The following is a 19,936-nucleotide window of genomic DNA, read 5'->3' as shown; positions in this document are numbered from 1 at the left end:
GGTGATCTGGGTCTCCTTGATCCTAGTCTGAAACTCTTAACCATTACGCCACATTGCTTCCATGGTGGTGACTGCTGTTGAACAGTAGCAAGCAGCCTTGCCTGGGTGAGTAATGCTAAAGCTGGCTAAAGTTGCCTGGTGACTGCTGCCAGGCCTGGCCCAGATGAGTCCTTCCTCAAAGATCAAAACACCACTGAAAAGAATCTTCCCCCTCCCACTGCCTTTTACTGACGGAGACTAAGGCTTGAGGGTTGGCAGTACTGCTGTGGTTGCCTAACAGCAGCTACTGAGTTTCTTAAAGCTATAGACACTCTTTCTACCTTGGGAAGTAGAAACAGTGATCTTTTTTCACATTACAGATTTTTCGGCAATTGAGGGACATTAAGGAAAGGTGCATATGGGTATCTGTGAAGTATTTTGCTGTCAGAAGTAGTTCTCTATTAGATAACTTCTGTATACTCGTATCCTGCTTACGTAGCTAATTTTCCACTAACTCCCTTACACTGGTGCTGCTGAAGCAAGGGGGGTGCACACATGTAAAACAAGCATACGTATATAACTGATACAGGATGGGAATTTTTGTAGAGCAGCCCCAAGTATCACCACGTGTCAATTCTCTATATTGCAACAGTTTAGCAATGTTAATAAAAGTAGCTCAGAAAGTGTCAAAGCACAATCCTTTGTTTTCTAATGGCTATTTTAATACCTACTTTTTTATTCCCATAATTTCCAATTTTACCAATTTCCTATAGTTATGAGAAATGCATTGCTAGAACACAATTATAAATTTATTATTTAATAAATCTACTATTTTGCAAATATATACAACAGATACAATAGGCTTATTTACTTTACTTATATACACTGCCTTTTCTCCCCTCTGGCAACCTAAAGCAGCTCAGATCTCCTCTGCTTCATGTTATTCCCACAATAACAGTCAAGTAGGTTAGGCTGAGAGAGTGCAGCTGCCCCCAAGATACTCCACAAGCATACCCCACAAGGATCCAAAACCTGGGTTACCCAGTTCCTAGTCCAGCAGTCTGACTACTACATGACACTGGCTCTTTCATTTGTCACATAGGAAGACTACAGCACTGCATTCTTAAGTAAAGTATACAACACTACAAAACACAATTCAGAATGTCCTTCAATGTGGCCTTGGAATTTCATTACTGAGTATTCATCAGCATCTTGCAAGAATGACTTTATTCAATAGCATTTTTATTAAAATATTTTCAGCTCCTAATTTCTCCTCAAAAATTTTCCTCAAATTTAATGTAATTTTATCAGGAATACTGACAATATTCTAAAACTGATAGCTAAAGCAGACATGTCACAAACTAGTTGCCTTGCAGCCTGGAAAACTGAATGACTTTCACTGGAATAAAAATATTACTTGGCATTTGTATATTATTGTCAAGTGTAGTGGAAACTTCACACACAATGCCCATATTACAGAAGAAGAACCAAAGGCTTAACAGAAAGTGGTTTGCTTAAGGCCAGGGTTGGAATTCTAGCAGGAGCTCCTTTGCATATTAGGCCACACACCTCTGATGTAGCCAATCCTCCAAGAGCTTACAAGGCTCTTTCATGTAAGCTCTTGGAGGATTGGCTACATCAGGAGGGTGTGGCCTAATATGCAAAGGAGTTCCTGCTAGAATTCCAACCCTGCCTAAGGCCATCATTCAAGTCAATTGCAGGGAAAATCTGTACCAGGAACTTCCTGATATATCACTCACTTTTAACGGCTAAATTAAGAATTCTGAGAATCTAAACTTACACAACTGGTCCCTTTTAATGAGGTTTGCAGACCCACAAACCACATGAACTGATTCAGTTCATAAATGAACCTCCCAGTTCAGGGTTCAGTTCATGGTTCAGCCACGAACCCAACTGCGTTTTCCTAGTTTGTACCCATCCCTACTTCAGAACACACTTCTAGGATTCATGACTTCATAGAATATCTTGAGGACACGATTGCTTTCTGTACCCCTACCTCAAGACACTTTTCCTGATGTAGTTAACCAAATAATGCCAATAAGAACAGTCAAAGAAATATTCAGTGACGTCCATACCATTGTGACAAAGAAAGCAGTCTTAAAAAGCATTTAAAAAGATTATAGTTAGAACTGTATATTTCATGTATCAACAGGTTTAGTCTCTTAATATATTTTGAATATGACATCTTTTTTTAAAACAACTTTTTGGAATACATGTTGGAATACATGGGGGGCGGGGAGGAAGAAACTGTGTACAATAAGAGTTTACAAAAAGATTAAGAGTGTTTGAATACGGCTTCCAATTACCAGGGGTCTACAAATAACAAAGCCAATCAGTAAATTTAAGTCCAATTACTAGAGAAAAAGACTATAGTACAGTTAACTGCCAAATAAATTTCTTCTAAAAACTGATGGTCTGTGTCATGACAGTTCCTTGGATAAATAGGTCAGGTTTTGTGCAAAACAACAAACACCCATACTTTGTCCTCTTTCAGTTTGCTTTCACAGCTGATGTTATTTGTATCTTTAGTGGGCAATACTGAATGGACCACACCTTTGTCAGGCATCCCTGAACACAGTAGTCATACCAGTCTAACAAAGGATAAAGGCAGTCTTCCATTGTGACCTGAAACAGTGCTTCAGCTAGCTGTATTAGATCAGTGTAAAAAGAACTTGAAGAGTTTTGTGCCATCGACTCATAATGATTTCTTTTCTTACGCCACAAATGGGATAACATTTGTGGGCATGTTTCCCTTTTAAAAACTACTGTAATTGTTGTTGTGGAAAGAATTCCTAACCCTAACCCTATCAGCCCTATACCCTTCTCACACAAAAGTTCTTCCACCACTCTAGACCAAAGAAAGAAAAAATCCAAACGCACTTCAGAAGATGAATACGTATAATCAGCAAAAACATAAGTGTACATAACTCATTCACCACGCAAGAATGGGATTCCAAAGAACAGAGATCTCATCTACAATTATGCAAGCTGGCAGAAATGCAGAAATCAGAACTAGAAAATTATTCCAAATTCCTAGAAACTGGTAAAAGAAAACAAACAAATCAGTACGACCAGGGGATTTTTTGAGCAGGAATGCACAGGAACACAGCTCCAGCTGCTTGGTGCTGGGGGTGTGGCCTAATATGCAAATAAGTTCTTGCTGGGTTTTTTTGTAGAAAAAGACCTGATTGCGACTGTGATTAACACTTCTCTGGGAGTAAGCCCATTGAAGCAGGATTCTGAGGAGACATGTTTAGGATTGCTCTTTGAATTATCATCATCATCATCATATGGGGGCAAGAGAGATATTTATGGGATTTGAAAGCAGAGTATGTTCTAGAACTAGAGCAGTGCAGAACTCATGGGATTTGCCCATGATGCCTCACATCTAGACAGTGTGAGTCAGTATTTTGTATGGTCTAATAAAACAATTCTGCCAGCAAAACAACTTTGTGTTTGTCAAGCATGAGATTTCAAAATAACCAGTCCTTGGGGTTTTGAAACAAAGTATGGTTTATTGATAATCCATGTGGCTCAGCTGAGCTAGGTATTGGAACTGATACTTAGCAACAACAGAATACAGGTTTTAAAATGGCACATCAAAGGTTCTATAAACAATTCTACATTCACGTGTGAAATTCACACTCTAACTTCCTTATCTCTATTGCGTTTGGCTCTTCCTGGGTCCAGGCCTCACTGGGCCTGGGAATGAGTCCCAGGAGGTCTTATCTTCAAAGAGGACATTCCTGTATTTGTTAGTAAAAGCGAAAGAAGCAATGGAGGGGGTTTGATGTGCCTGAATCTATTTCATGGTTAGTAGCAATTCTATACTCTGTTATAACAACTAGAAAATTCACAATGCTTGACAGTGTTGAGTACTCAAGGACATCTAAATGTTATGCCAGTTCCTAAAATAATCCTGAATTTTATATAAAAATATCTTTCGTTTGATAATCTGTACTCTTTTAGTATATCAATACCAGCAAGTTCGATGTTACAGATTGTAATGTTTTATTATTCTTATTATTGTACTGGCTGTATATTATGTTTAAAAATAAACGTGTTTTGAAAATGAAAAAAAAAATGTTACAACACTCATATTCTAAACATGCATTGGTACACACCTAATTTTTAATATGTGTTTTCTAGAAACACAATTGATTAAGTTTCCCATTATACACAAGAGCTCTGCAGTGTAAGTGATTAAGCATGGGCTCTAAAGACCTGGGTTGACATCCCACTTCCCATTAAGTTTACTTGGAAGTTTATTCAAGGTATGAACTCCAGATACATAGAAACAGAAGTTAACATTTCTTATATATAGGCAGATGCCCCTACATAGGTGAACATTGCTGTCCTATTGCTTCAGACCAACATGGCTACCGATATGGATCTATAATGTACAATCATTCAGTGGAGGTCTGGTATATAATGAATATAAAAGTGGATCAATTATTTCCAGCATGGATCACAATTAAAAAGATCTGCAGCAAAACCCCAAATGATAAGTATCTAGGAGTATTCTACCAGTGTCAAATTTAGGGATACTTATTTGCTGATTCACAGTGAAAAAGTTTCAGCAACTGCAACTCATACTGTAGTCAGCTGGTAGTAAAAAGCTCTTCAAGACTTCAAACTCAGAATTCAAGATTCCCAGTTTCTGCACAGAGTGTAAAAATGCTTTTGTCAGCCCTGGCTTGTGGAACACTAGTATGCCTCATTATCTTTTACTGCAAGATACACTTGTCCTCACTGCTTCATTTACTGACATCTCTAACTGCACGACATCTGAAATACCCTGCCACAAAATTTATTTCATTAAAATTTTATTTTTCATTTCTCTGACTTTCCCTGACCACCATTTGTCAATTTCCCTGACCACCATTCAAATATAACCACAAGTTAAAAAATGAATAGGTCATTGTTGCCAAAGTAAGAGACTTAATTTCAGCTTCTTTCAACATTAACTGCAGCAACATGTTTTGCAATTACATCAAAAATTATACCAAGATACAAACTTCAATTCAAGTAAACTCTGAATACTTACAAGTAGGAACTTTACAATGAGCAGATCAGCAGCAAGAAAGAAAGACAGGTTGCTTACCTGTAACTGTAGATCTTTGAGTGGTCATCTGTGCATTCACACTTGTGGGATACTGCGCCTGCGCCGGTCCCCGATCGGTATCTGTAAGAAAGCCCGGGAATTTTCCGCGGTCGGCGCCACTGGGCATGCGCAGGCGTCCCATTGCGCACGCCCAACGGCGCCATCGCGGTAATCCCGCCAGTTCCTTCATGACCGCTGGAAGCTCCTACTGGAGGGAGACCGTCAGCAGTGGGGAAGGAGGGCGGGTAGTGTGAATGCACAGATGACCACTCGAAGATCTACAGTTACAGGTAAGCAACCTGTCTATCTTCTTCGTGGTCTCTGTGCATCACACTTGTGGGAGATTAGCAAGCAAGGCATACCTGGAGCCACCTGAAGACGGTCAACCGGAAACAGCAGTTTGTAGCAACGCAGTCCCCAACCGAGTCCTCTGCTGAGCATGCACGTCTAGCGCGTAGTGCTTCATGAAGGCATGCGGGGAAGCCCAGGTAGCAGCTTTGCAGACATCCGTCAAAAACACACCTTTCAGGAACGCCACCGACGTCGCCATCGCTCTTGTGGAGTGTCCACGGACAGGTCCAGGCAACGGCCTCTTTGCCAGGAGGTAGCAGAGCCTGATCGTCTCCGTCAGCCACTTCGAGAACCTCTGGGACGAGATCTTTGAGCCCAGCTTGGGCGCAGTGTACGAGACGAATAGCTGCTGGTCCTTGCGAAAGGCTTTAGAGCGCTTTAGATAAAAGAGCAAGGCACGCTTGACGTCCAGGGCGTGCAGCCTACGCTCCTCGTCCGAGGAGGGGTTAGGGAAAAGGGTTGGTAGCCAAACCTCTAGGTTGAGGTGGAATTGGGAGGCCACCTTAGGGAGAAAACTAATGTCTGGGGCCAAAGAGACACCAGACTCTCTAAAAACTAGATAGGGATAGTCACAACGCATCGCCGTGAGTTCCCCCACGCAGCGTGCAGAAGTGATGGCCACCAGAAATGCAGTCTTCCAGGACAGGAGCTGCAGAGAGCACGTGGCCATAGGTTCAAAGGGACGCCTAGTTAGTCTATCCAGGACCAGTGTCAAGTCCCACAATTGAGTGGGGGGCTTTGATGGTGGATGCAGCCTAAACAGACCCCTCAAAAACTTCTTGGACTGAGGGTGAGCAAAAATAGAGTACCCCCCCACGGGTTCGTGATAGGCAGATATGGCTGCCAGGTAGACTTTAATGGAAGAGAAAACTAGGCCTGCGTCCACCAGGGATAGCAAGAAATCAAAGACTGCCGACAGGCCTGCCTCATGCGGTGTGCCTGATCGGTCAGCCATAAAGTTCGAGAACCTCCTCCACTTCCTATCGTAGGAGGCTCTGGTGGAGGGTTTCCTGCTATTCAGTAGGACCTCCTGGACCCTGCCAGAGAACTCTAATGGTCTATCAGCCATGCTGTCAGTTTCAGGTGTGGCACGTTGTGGTGCAGGACGTGCCCCCCCTGAGACGACAGGAGGTCTGGTTCCGCTGGGAAGTGGTAGAAGCTCCCCTTCGACAGCTGTAGTAGGGTGGAGAACCAGTTCTGGCGGGGCCACCATGGGGTCACCAGGATGCAACGTGGGTGCTCTGTTGCTATCTTGCTGACTACTTTCGTCAACAGGGGAAGGGGCGGGAACAAGTAGAGAAACCGGCCCGCCCAGGGAAGGAGGAGCCCGTCCCCCAGGGATGCTGGGTCCGCCCCCCCTCTGAAGCAGAACATGGGGCACTTCTTGTTCTCTGCTGTAGCAAAAACGTCCAGTTGTGGGTGCCCCCAGAGCTGGAAAACTGGTTCCAGGAAGCGCCACTGCAGCTCCCACTCGTGCAGTGACGCCCCCCCTCTGCTGAGGGAGTCCGCCTGGGTGTTGAGGACCCCCGGCAGATGTGTCGCCTTCACGAAGATGTCGTACTGGATGCACTCCGACCACAAGTCCATCGCCAGTGCACAGAGCCGACGAGACACTGTCCCACCCTGCCTGTTGATGTAAGACAGGGCGGTGGTGTTGTCTGTGAGCAGTGCCACCGTCTTTCCCGCCAGCCTTGGGCGGAAGGAGCGAAGGGCGAAGTGCACCGCCAGCAGTTCCAGGTAATTTATGTGGTGCAGGGCCAGCTTGAGAGGCCACTGGCCCCCCACGCACAGTCCGTCCATGTGGGCCCCCCACCCCCACAGGGAAGCGTCTGTGGTGATAGTTACAGTGGGAGCCAGGAGGTGGAAGGGGGCCCCCTGGCAGATGTTGTCCTTCGATTCCCACCATTGAAGCGATTGAAGCGTCGTAGGGGGAATAGTGAACCTCTTTCGAGGTGAGTCTTTGGTCGGGCGAAACTGACGGAGAAACCACAGCTGCAGGTCTCTCATCTTCAGTTTCGCGAAGAGTAGCACGCTTGTCGTCGCCGCCATCAGCCCCAGCATCCGCTGAAGCTGTTGTACTGTGCCCCACCCTTGCCTCTGAAGCAACTGTACCGTGCTTATTATGTCCTCTGCCCTCTGGGTGGGCAGGAACGCCCGATGAAGGGTTGTGTCCAGCACTGCACCTATAAACTGCACTGCCCTTGATGGAGTGAGCTTTGATTTCTCTAGGTTGACCTGCAGGCCCAGGGCATCGAGAAGACGTAGCGTGGCCGTGATGTGGGCAGACAGGCTTTCCCTTGATCTGGCTACCAGGAGCCAGTAGTCTATATATGGGAAGACTACGCTCATCATCTTTGTAAACACCCTGGGTGCTGTGGACAGGCCGAATGGTAGGGCCGTGAACTGGAAATGCTGTGGGCCCACAGCAAATCTTAAAAACCTTCTGAACTCTGGGTGGATGCTGATATGGAAGTGAGCATCCTTGAGGTCTAGGGTGGCCATCCAATCCCCTTGGTTGATGAGGGGCAGGATTGATTGCAGTGTGGACATCCTGAACTTCTGGTACAGGATAAATTTGTTCAGATTCCGAAGGTCCATAATAGGTCTCAAGCCTCCATCCCTTTTGGGAACCAGGAAGTAGCGGGAGTAGAACCCACCAGCCCTGTCCTCTGCTGGTACCCTCTCTATGGCTTGTTTCTGTAGGAGGTTGGCCACCTCCGCCAGCAGAGGTGGGGAGGGAGGAGTGGTGACCACTACAGACTGGTTTGGAATCTGAGCAAAGTCTATTTTGTAGCCCTCTTTGATGATGGACAGGGCCCACCTGTCTGAGGAGACCAGCTCCCAGGCAGGCAGGAAAGGGCGGAGGCGGATAGTTGAATGGGTGGGGGCGATGATGCGTGCAGCAGCAAAGTCAAAGTCCCTGCTTAGAGGGGTGGGCACCCTTAGATTTGCCCGAGGGCTGGGTGCCGTAGCGACCTCTGTTGTTACCCGAGTAGGCCTGCTTGTCGGGTTGCGAGGAACGAGGGCGCCACTGTTGATCTGAGGGTGGCTTGGTAGGGGGCTTCCTGGTCCAGGATCTGCTCCACTGCCTGGCTCTGGGTTGCCTGGAGGGTGCCTGAACCCCCAGACTCCTAGAAATCTTTAAGTTTTTATCCAGCTCCTGTAGAGCATTGTCTGTGGTGGTACTAAACAGGCCGTCCCCTTCAAAGGGTAAGTCCTCGATGAGCGCCCTGGTGTCTTGCTGTAGGGCGGCAGACCTTAGCCAGGAGTGTCTACGGATGGAGACGGCGGACGTGATGGCCGTGGCCGACACGTCAACCATGTGCCTCGCTGCTGTTAGTTGCTGCTTGGCTACTGTGAGGCCTTCTCTTTGCAGTCTCTTAGCGATCACTTTCTTGTCCTCAGGTAAAGAAGAAAGGAGGGGGGACAGCTGTTCCCACATGGCGTACTGGTATCTCGCCATGCAGGCTGCATAGTTGGATACCTTCGCGCCAAGGGATCCCGCCGAATAGATCTTCCTGCCCATACCATCCAATTTCTTCCCCTCCTTGTCAGGCGGGGCAGAATGCACCCTGCGCGACTTCGAGGAAGATGAGACGATGGCTGAATTTGGTTTTGGGTGCGTGAAGAGAAACTCAGCCCCCGCCTCCTGGACCTTGTACATATGGTCCAGCTTCCTCGAAGACACCGGTGCCGAGGATGGCTTCTTCCTTGAGTGCCTGTAGGATGACCTTGGTTACAGGCAGAGCTACAGCCGTGGACATGTCCCGTTGTACGATATCAAAGACGTTATCGTCTACGACTGGCTTGGGCTGGGAGATGGGCAAGGAAATGGTGGTTGCCATCCTTTTAACCATCTCTGCATAGGACCGCAGTTCTTCTGAGGGCGAGACTGGGAGGTCCTCCGCTGTGTTGGGATCTGGCGAGGGTTCCCAGGCTCTCTCCTCGTCGCTCTCCGACCCCGATGGCGAAGACTCTCTGTGCTCTGAGCGCTCTGACAGGGGTGGTGTTGGCTCCCTCCGTGGCGACTGGATCGGTGTCGGGGGTCGGTGCTGGGGCTCTGTCGGTGCGACGCGTCACTCCGGTGGGATCGAGACCGATGCCGATGGTCTTCTGGATCGGTGCGATGTCCTGGAGAATGAGGACATTTCGGACCGCTGCTCCCACTCCGGGTGCTCCCTTGGTTGGTACCAATGGTACTGCGGGCAGCAGGGGTAGGGCGACTGCCATCTATGCTGCTCCCAAGGGGGTATCGGTGGGAAGCGTCAAGGCTTGACCGACGGCTCCCTCTGTCTTCCGTCTTTGGGCGCCGCAGTTCTAGCCGCGTCGGCCGATGTCGATGCCTCGACGTCTGAGGCCGATTCGCCGCTTCGCCGAAGAGAGTCCGCCGAAGGAGATCGCCGCGTTAGGTCGATCTCTGCTTCCGATGCTGGGGGGCGCGGCCAGTGGACGCTGGCCCTGGGCGTCGATGGGCTGTGTGGCCGATGAGCGCTGGCCCTGGGAGTCGGTAGGCTGCGTGGCCGATGAGTGCCGGCCCTAGGTGTCGATGGGCTGCGCAGCGGAGAAGGAGGAACCCTTCTCGGCGGCTCGGCGGTGATCGGCGCCGACACATCGGGGGAAGGCGAAGTTGAGCGAGGCCGTTTTCGCTTCTCCTTGCTCTTCGCCTTCTTGGAGGAAGATTCTCGCCCCGCTTCCTCCCGTCTCTTTTTCGCTGGTCTCTCGACCGACCCCTCGAGGGCTCGTTTCGTGGGGTCTTGCTCCCTCGGTGCTTCCCCTTCGATCATGGTCGCATTGGCCGATGGGACCGTCGGGGCTTGGGCGTCCGCCATTTTTGGTACCGATGCCGAAGGGCCCGCCGTTGATTTCGGGGGACAAAGTGCCGAGGCAGTTAATGCAGCCGATAGCCTTGCCGCCCTGTTCTTCCTCGTTTGTTTGGAGAAGCGGAGGCAGTGTGGGCAGGCCTCCACACGGTGCGCTTCACCCAAGCAGAGGAGACACAGGGAATGGCCGTCTGGGGGGGCGATCTTCCCGCAGGCCCGGCACCTCTTAAAAAACCCCCAACGACTGTCCATAGACAATCGTACTAGGGGAAGCCCTCTCAGAATCCTCTGAGGAGGGAAAAACTAGGGAGCAACAGGGAGAGGAAGGCCCCGGAGGGCGATCCGCCAACAACACGCACCCGAAAAACACTTTTTTTTTTTTTACTAACTAACTAACTAAACTAACTACTACTCTATGAAAAAACAGCAAACAGGCTATATATACAGAGGAGAGGGAAAAAAGGTAGAAAAAAACCGAAGCTCACCGACCGGGAACACGAGGAAACGCAGCTTCTTCGCGCAGCGGTCAGAAAGGAACTGGCGGGATTACCGCGATGGTGCCGTTGGGCGTGCGCAATGGGACGCCTGCGCATGCCCAGTGGCGCCGACCACGGAAAATTCCCGGGCTTTCTTACAGATACCGATCGGGGACCGGCGCAGGCGCCGTATCCCACAAGTGTGATGCACAGAGACCACGAAGAAGATGGTGGAGTTTCTGCAATCCAGAGAAGCAGACAACCCTCATTTACAACTTTTATGCATGGGAGAAGTCAGGAAAGAGGGTAAGAAAGCTGGTACTCTATAAACTCCAGCAGGGACAAGCAATCACATTCGCAAAATTTACTTTGCAAGGTGCAGAGTAGAACATGCTAGTTGTTTGTGAAATCCAACAGCGGCAAAACTCAGTTGCAACTCTGTGCTGTGTTCATCAGGAGACAAAACGTCCATTCCATACACAAGCATGATTCCAAAACATACTTATCTTTATATATAAGTTAAATGCAGTACTAGCAGGTAGGGATGAAAACAGATGTTTAAAAAGTTTGAATATTGCTAAATGTTTAAACTAGGCTTGCTTTGCAAATGCTACAGGCAGACCTTGGAAATCATGCAGGGACAGAGCTCAACAAACACAATAGGCTGCTTGCTGGGATAGAGCTGAGAAAAAGGTAGCGCTGGGAAAGGGCATCATTTTTTAGAAGAAGATACCATCATTAAGTTTTACTTGTATTCTGCTACTTCTCTATTCCAGTTATCACAAGGACAGATCATGCTCTTATAGCAGCAGGTCAAAAATCCACTGCTTAAATATATTTTAATCACAATTTCTATGACTCTCCCTGACCAATTTCCATTTCCCTGACTTTCTAGAAAGTAGCAACCCTGCCTGCAGATGGGCCCATTTTCTTGCTTTTCTCCATTCTATACATTTATATTGACCAAAAAAAAATTGACAGCATGCTTTACCATGCTTGGGAATCAGTGTCAAAATTCCATATTCATTCCTTGTTACGCTTAGCACAAAAGTGCTTCTTCCTCCAGCAAACATGCCTACTGTCATATTACCAGTCAAAAAAATGTTACATAATTTGAGAGCATAATGAAAGGACAATGCAACAGCTATATGTAAAATATGAAGCATTTGATAAATTTTGCAGTATGTTATTGGCCACCACATATACAAGTCTTTATGTTGAGGTGGTTATAGCCAATTAACAGAAAAATATTTCACCCACAGAACAGCTCTTTTCAGTGACCTGGTATTTCTTATGGATGTCACCATAAAGCATTCCCTGATACTGCTTTGCTTTTCAAATCTCAAGGGAGACCGAGCCATAAAGCATTCCTTGACATGTGTGACCATAAAGAATTCCCTGACATGTGTTAAGAGGATAACAGACTGAAGAACAGGTTGGATAAAAATCAAGGATTTTTTTTTTAAAAAAAACCCGTTAAAAATCAATTTTTTATTTAAATTGGATTTTAATTTAAATCGGATTTTAATTTAAATCGGATTTTTAAAATAAAATGCTTTTTGAGGAAAATATATTATCATCCAAAGGTCATTCCATCATGAAATAAGGAATAGTTTTTAATTCTGCATAAGGCTGTATATTCATGCAATGTTTAAATTTTTTGGTAATAAATTCTATTAATCCATTCGCAATGACATGCTCTTCCAGAGGTTTCTGAAAGATTACTGGGCAGTTTCTCTGTCTACAAGATATTATCACAGAACACAGAGTATACTCAGTGAGTATAGCTATACATCCACAGTATTCCAATGTGTTTCTCTTTTAGAATTGTTCATCAGTATAATTATTTGTACTGACATACTCAAAATAGGGATATTGGCTGTATATCTCATTACATATACTTTACCCATTTTCACTATATTTTATTGTATTCCTTTTTCCTATGGCAAACTAGAATGGTGTTAACATGTTAAAAAATAAATTAGGTGGACAAGAACATCACTATCCAATGTATTTCTCTTTTAGCTGTATTGACACACTCAAACAGGGACTTTGGTTGCTTATCCCATTACATATATTAAACCCATCTCCCATTGTCATCGACAGACAATCTCACATTTTGACATACTACTGTGTTATTGCTTTCGCATGCTCATGCTACTCATATCAAAGGTTTGCTCAATTTGTTAATTTTACTGCATACTGCTGTTTTGTTGCTTTCGCATGCTCATGCTACTCAGATCAAAGATTTGCTCAATTTGTTAATTTTACTATTCTGTCATTGTACCATTTTACATTCTAAGCCACTGCCTACCAGATAATTTTACTTCACTGTCATTGGTTCTTAAATCTGTACCATGTTGCATTCTGGGCCACGGCCTACCAGCTATGTATGGCTCTGCTCAGCTATGTATGGCTTTGCTCACTGTGCTGGATTCCTCATCTGATGAAGTGTGCTTAACAACACATGAAAGCTTATGTTCTAAATAAAAATTGGTTGGTCTTAAAGGTGTAACTTGACTTCTGTTTTTAAGCAGAATACTCCACAAGACTTTGGATCTTTTGTGTGTATAACCCGAGGTTTATCACATTATTCTTTCCCTGGAGGAGAAAACCTATAATGGCAGCAGGCCGTAAAAGAGAACCAGTTGGGGAATATTTTAATGAAGTTCCTCTACCTATTGGTAAGACAGGCATGCGTGCAAAATGCAAACACTGGAACAAAGAAATGCAAGGCCTGGTGGCCCGAATGAGGCAACATCATGAGAAGTGCTATGATGAAGATGACAACAGAAACATGTTTGAACAGGCAGGATCTTCAGGTTGGTAAACATTTTTATGTTATCATATTTCTTAAAGAGTGCCTTGAATGGTCATGTTTGAGCAAAATTATATTTCTTATTATTACTGCATGTTACTATCATTTTGATACAGTTATGAAGAAAAGCAAATATTCCTTTTTGGGCAGTGCTGCAAAGCAATGAATACAATAAACAGAAATTGTATAAATAATAAAATAACAGCATTGATTTTTTGTTGTTGTTGTTGGCTGTTTTGAGCAGTATATCATGAACTGGCCTATTCTGATGACAATTTGTGAATAAAATAGAGATAAAATAGATGGCACTGTCATGGCCAAAATCCTGTTCTACAGTTTCAGTTATCTATCCATGATAGTGTTTCAGTTGCACCATATACATCATCATCAGACACCCGCAGTATATCATCTAAGTCTAAGAGAAAGAAAAAACCCTTCTCTCCTGGAACCCCCATAGATAAGTTTTGATAAAAACCAGCAGATTAGAAAAAGAGTTAATTGACGAAAAAATTGTCCAGTTTGTTTATGCAACAAACTCTTCTTTCCGTCTGACTGAGAACCCACACTTCATTAATATGGTTCAATCACTGAGGCCAGGATACAGTCCACCCAGCAGAGCAGATGTTGCAGGGAAACTGCTGGATAAAGTGTATGATAGAGAAATGGAGCAATGTGCAACAGCTCTGGAGGGTAAAATTGTTAACCTACATCTTGATGGGTGGAGTAATGTCCACAATGATTCAGTTGTATGTATAACAGAAGAGAAAGTCTTCCTTGCACAAACAATTGATACATCAGGAAATGCAAATACTGCAGAATACTTACAAGAAGTGGCAACAAAAGCTATAACAACATGTGAACAAAAATTCAAATATCTAGTACCCAGTTTGGTCACAGACAATGCTGCAAATGTATCCAAGATGAGAAGAAATTCAGAAGAGCAGGAAGGAAATACAAAGCTAATAACATAGGGTTGCAGTGCTCATTTGCTGTACCTCCTAGCCAAAGACTTCAGTGTTCCAGAAATAAAAACTAATGTTGTTGATATTGCTAAATACTTCTGTAACAATCATTTTGCTGAAGCAGCTCTGAAAAGAATGGGTGGAACCAAGCTAACGCTCCCATAAGATGTTAGATGGAACTCTGTGATGGGCTGTTTTGAGCAGTATATCAAGAACTGGCCTATTCTGATGACAATTTGTGAATAATATAGAGATAAAATAGATGGCACTGTCATGGCCAAAATCCTCAACACTGGGCTTAAGAGAAATATTGAACATATGCTGAGCATCCTGAAACCCATTTCTGAAGCTTTAAACAAATACAGAAAAATAGTTATTTTATTGCTGATGCTGTTGAAATTTGGAAGGAACTGAGTGAGCACTTATAAACCGAACTACACATTGACATAATTAAATTATAAGCATTAAAAAAACGAATGGGACAAGCACTGTCTCCAGCTCATTTCCTGGCAAATATTATCAATATCCGGTACCAGGGTCAAAACTTAAGTGCTGAGGAAAAGGAGTTAGCTATGACATGGATATCCAGCAATCATCCATCTGTAAGGCCAACTTTAATAAACTTCAGAGCTAAGGGGGAACCATTCAAGAAATATGTTTGCTGAAGATGTTTTAAAGAAAGTCACACCAGTGAACTGGTGGAAGTCACTTGGATTTAGAGACTATTCAAATAATGATTTCACTTTTAACAGCAGTAGCTTCTTCTGCAGGCGTACAAAGAATATTCTCTTCTTTTGGACTCATTCATTCTAAATTAAGAAATCGATTGGGACCCAACAAAGCAGGAAAGCTTGTTTTTCTTTTCCAGGTTATGAACAAAGAAGAAGATGACAAGTGAGCTAAAGAGGACAGTATTTAAGTTTTTCATGTGTAGGCTGGGCTAACAGTTTAAGTTTTAAATATATATATATATATATATATATATATATATATATATATATATATATATATATATATATATATATATATATATATATATATATATATATATATATATATATTGTTTAACCACATCAGTTAACAAACATGGATGTTTAAGCAAACATATGCTATAATGTTATTGTTTTAGTTGAATAAAACAATTTAAATTATTATTATTGTAATGATTATTTTTCTCCTTCCATTAGCAGAAAAGTTGTCCAAATATGAATGATTAATCCGGGGGTCCTCAAACTTTTTAAATAGGGGGCCAGTTCACTGTCCCTCAGACTGTTGGAGGGCCGGACTGCTGTTACTGTACAAGGCCACAGGCCGTCAGTTCTCCGTCTTCTGCATCTCTCTCCCTTCCCCACACCACACACCCCGGCCTGGGAACTCACCTCACCTCGGTATCACCTCACACTCTGCCTCAGCCCAGTGCCGGAAGTGTGCGTTGCTAACGCGAGTTTAGGTCAAACGTCACTTCCGGTCTGATTTTGCCATAACCCGGCGGGCCGCATAAACGTCCTCAGCGGGCCGCATCTGGCCCGCAGGCCGTAGTTTGAGGACCCCTGGATTAATCTATTGAACTGGAGATAATTCACCTCACAATAATTTCATACTTACTTATCTAGAATGTGTTTCAATATTTTTGTATAACTGTAAAACTAATATGAACAGTTGTTATTCTAAAAATGAAATCATCTTATTGTGAATATTACGGTTATACCAGCAAAAATGAGTCTTTATGTAGAAAACTATGATTTAAACCAAGTCTTACTGACTAGTGATTTAAATCAAATCCACCCTGCTGAAGAAACATGGACTCCAGCCCAAAAACATATTTAATCATTTACTCTCATCTTTCCTGTTTAAAAACAGCTACAGCCAGCATGGTGCAGTGGTGAGGAGTGGTGGACAAAACACTAATCTGGATAATGGAGTTTGATTCCACACTCTTCCACATAAAGTCTGCTGAGTGACCTTGGGCCAATCACAGTTCTCTCAGAACTCCCTTAGCCCCACCTACCTCACAAAGTGCCTGTTGTGGGGAGAGGACGCCACTTTAAGACTTCTTAAGTAAAACAGCATATGAAAACATGGTTTTCTTCTTCTACATTGAATGCCTGTTTGTTTCTGTGTTTAACTCGGTGCCAGTTATAACCTTTAAAGCCTTTTGTGGCCCAATGCTAATTACCTTTAATACCATTTGCAGACATTTGATGAACCATCTTTCCCTATATATGTCCCTCTGCAGCAACTATAGTTTTCTGGTTGCTACCTTTGAACTGTTCTCCCACTTAAGGTGACCTACTCAGCATCTACTACAGCCTATTTCCTTCCTACAAGGGCTCCAGGGCTGTATTAAGGCCAATTGATGCCAAAACACAGCGCAAGGATGGTGCCCCTCAGTCCTTCCATTGCTTAACTGACAATATATTAAGACTCAGTAAGTGTTGACGATGAACTAAGGAATTAAACATTCAGTTTTCTTCCAGGCCATCCCTCAGACCAGACTCAACAACTGCAATTTAAACTTTTTAAAAAAAATTTAACACTAAATAGCAGTAAGAAATATAAGCCAAAAAAACCCAACAACCAATGCTGCTGTGCCCCTCTTCCCTTGCTGCCCTAAGCACCTGCTTATTTATATTAGAAGCGCTGAATGGTCCCACCTTGTGGAATGTACTGCGGTGGATGGAAGGAACTTAAGGGGACTGTTTAAAACAGATTTGTTAGGGCTTTTAATCAGTTAAAAATTGCAGGCATTTCCAGAGTGTGGGCTAAGGGGGATTAATGAGGCACTGCTGCATTTTGTATTTACTTCAAAAATTGGAACTGTATGGGGAACAAGGGAAAGGTGACACAAAAATATTTTAATAAAATAAATCCCATTTTCAAGCCTTCTGCTGTTATGGTTTTGTTTTCTGCATTTGCCTTCAAACAGTCCCAAGCAACTGGAGGGGGGGGGGGCAGAGGCAGGTGACAAGAATTGAAAGCTCTGCTGGTAGCCTCCCACCCCATACACAACCAGGTCAAGGCAGCACACAGCCTACCAGCCCAGTGAGGGAAGGGGAAATTAAGGCCAACAAGTGTTCAGTGGGCTGGAAAGGGGGGCCATTCCCTAACAGAAACAGGACTGAGAAAAGGGAACAACAACTGGCCTTCATTAATACAAGGGAGGGAAATAAACCGTTTCTCTTGCATGCAGAACAGATAACAGCTGTCTACAAAGACAAAGGGAAAACATGTTATAAACCGTGCCTTGAAAAAAACAGGCACTAAGCAGAGGGCGGGGGGGGGGTGTCCGCTGACCACGCCTTCATCCCATCCTTTCAACACATTCCATAAACGCTCGATTATCCTCTAAAGCAAGGCAGAAGAAAAAAAATGATCCTGTGACCAGAGGAAGAAGAGATAAATTAAAGGTTGTGTCTCAGCAAATTATTAGGATAATAGTTCCTCTGACCCCAAAAGGGGGGGGGACGGGTTAAAAAAAGCAAAGTAGTAAATACTAAACAGGACAAAGTGCCCAGATAGCCTGGCCAAGGAAGGGTAAGAGATATAGCAGCCGCTATCTTCAATGCGTTCTTAGGACGGAGCTCGCACCCGCCTTCCCCGCGCAACAAAAGCAGATAAGAACCGCGTTAGGTAGGAAAACTGGAGGACCTTGGCCGGGGGGGGGGAACCGTAAGTGGGAGGTGAAAGTACGCAGGACAGGCACCCAGACGGGGGGAGGAGTCTCTTTTTTCACCCACATGAGGAGAGGCGGCGCCGATGGAAAAGTGCGAGATGCATTGAAGCCACCAAAAGACACCCGCCAGCTCAGCTCTTCCCCTCACCCAAACACGCGATGGAAGGCAAAGCTGTTTTCGGCATTTAGCTTCACCCCAGCTCAGAGATGCAGTTAGGGACAGCCCGCATCTATTCCTGCGCGCGCGCACCCTGCAACCGTGAGAGTTCCCATCCACACGAAGCAATACAGGCAGAGAACTGCGCTGCACGCACACAGCCCTCCAGGAAGCAGGGGAAACAGCAGCACGTCTAACTAGGACACCAGTCAAGGAGAGGCGGCGGCGGCAGCAGCAGCCGCCCTCTCCCAGCAGCACCGCAGCAGACCGCCCCCCCCCCCCCGGCATTTCCAGCAGAGCTTCCTGGTGTTGGAGAGGGAGGAAGAAACCTCTTACCAGCTTCTCCGGCGTCGCTTGCGAGCTGCCCCGTCCTCTCCCATTCTTCCCCCGCCCCGCGGGACCGGTGTTTTGCTTTCTCCCTGCCGGACTGACGAGAAGGCCAGACCCGGAACAACAACACAGCCGCTAGTGGAGCTGGGTTGCGGCCAGACTGAGCCGCAGTCGCAGAGACCCGAAGGCGACGGTTCCCCGGAGCTGCTGCTGCCGCCGCCGCTGCAGGGTCAGGGAGCCCGGGCCGAGCAAGGAGCGTCTACAAGCTGCCCCCCCGGCCAGGAGCGTGCACAGCAGCCTCGCCTCGTCAGAGCCAGGAGGCGTCTCCAAACTATCCACCCTGGCAAAAAGCGTGCAAAACAAAACGCCTCAGTTAAGGGAGCATCTGTAAAGTGGAATCTTTTCTCTACCCAGGGAGACAAGAGCAAATTGATCCCAGACAAAGACGATGGAATGTTTGTTGAATCACGACGCTTTAGGCGCGTATTGACGTGTATCGAAAAGCAGCAGCGTGCGTGTTCGCACTTCTCAAGTATGCAATAAGCAAGATTCCCCCAAGAGGCAGGAGAGGGTTAAATTTCGATTACCATCCTATCTTCTCTGTGTGCGTATGCGTGTAAAACAAGACTGTATGAGCAGGAAGCATCTGCAGATGTCGTGTCTAGTCGTTCTGAAATCCCCACAAACTATTAAATGTATAGGTGTTTGCAAATAACCTGTATCAGCCAGAGAAACTGGGTTATCACCTGATTTCAGATAAACTCGATTTTCCATTTTAAACGGCTCGCCTATATTTATATGTCCCATTCCCTCTATCTTAGGATTTAACCATTGCCAGAATCCTCAAAAAACAGTCTAACAAACCTTTCTGCAATGCAGGCTTCCTTACCTTGACACATAAGGAGACAAATGCTGCAATCCTAGGAACACTTATCTAGGAGTTTGTCCCACCCCACTTGAATTAAATGGAACATACTTTTGATTAGACTTGCTCAGAAAGGCTCCTGGAAATATCAGATCAAAGCAGTAACACAGCTGATCAAACAAGCCATAAAAGAAAGTTCGGACCAGGGCCCAAACATAGCTTTCTGAGCATGGAACAACAAGCTTCACACACCCAGTCCCTGAACCTGTTCCATATACTCAGCCTTGTAAATCCTGGAATAATAATTTTTATTTTATTTATGAATGACATTCATAGATGATCATATTGAGGTTTTAATCTCACAACACATACATGCACAT

The 19,936-nt window shown here is 45.1% G+C and overlaps 1 protein-coding gene across 1 annotated transcript in view; it reads right to left on the bottom strand.

The window, feature by feature from the left end:
- MGAT5 (alpha-1,6-mannosylglycoprotein 6-beta-N-acetylglucosaminyltransferase) overlaps positions 1-18,753 on the bottom strand; it is a 480,616-nt gene extending 461,863 nt beyond the window's left edge. Inside the window, exon 1 of the mRNA XM_060256988.1 lies at positions 18,698-18,753. The gene's annotated coding sequence lies outside the window, so the exon portion shown is untranslated. The remainder of the gene's footprint in view (positions 1-18,697) is intronic.
- Between the last annotated feature and the right edge of the window lie 1,183 nt (positions 18,754-19,936).

The sequence above is a fragment of the Heteronotia binoei genome, chromosome 16 (genome assembly GCF_032191835.1).
Source record: "Heteronotia binoei isolate CCM8104 ecotype False Entrance Well chromosome 16, APGP_CSIRO_Hbin_v1, whole genome shotgun sequence".
Classification (NCBI taxonomy): Eukaryota; Metazoa; Chordata; class Lepidosauria; order Squamata; family Gekkonidae; genus Heteronotia; species Heteronotia binoei.
This window is presented reverse-complemented; position numbering and strand designations above follow the sequence as displayed.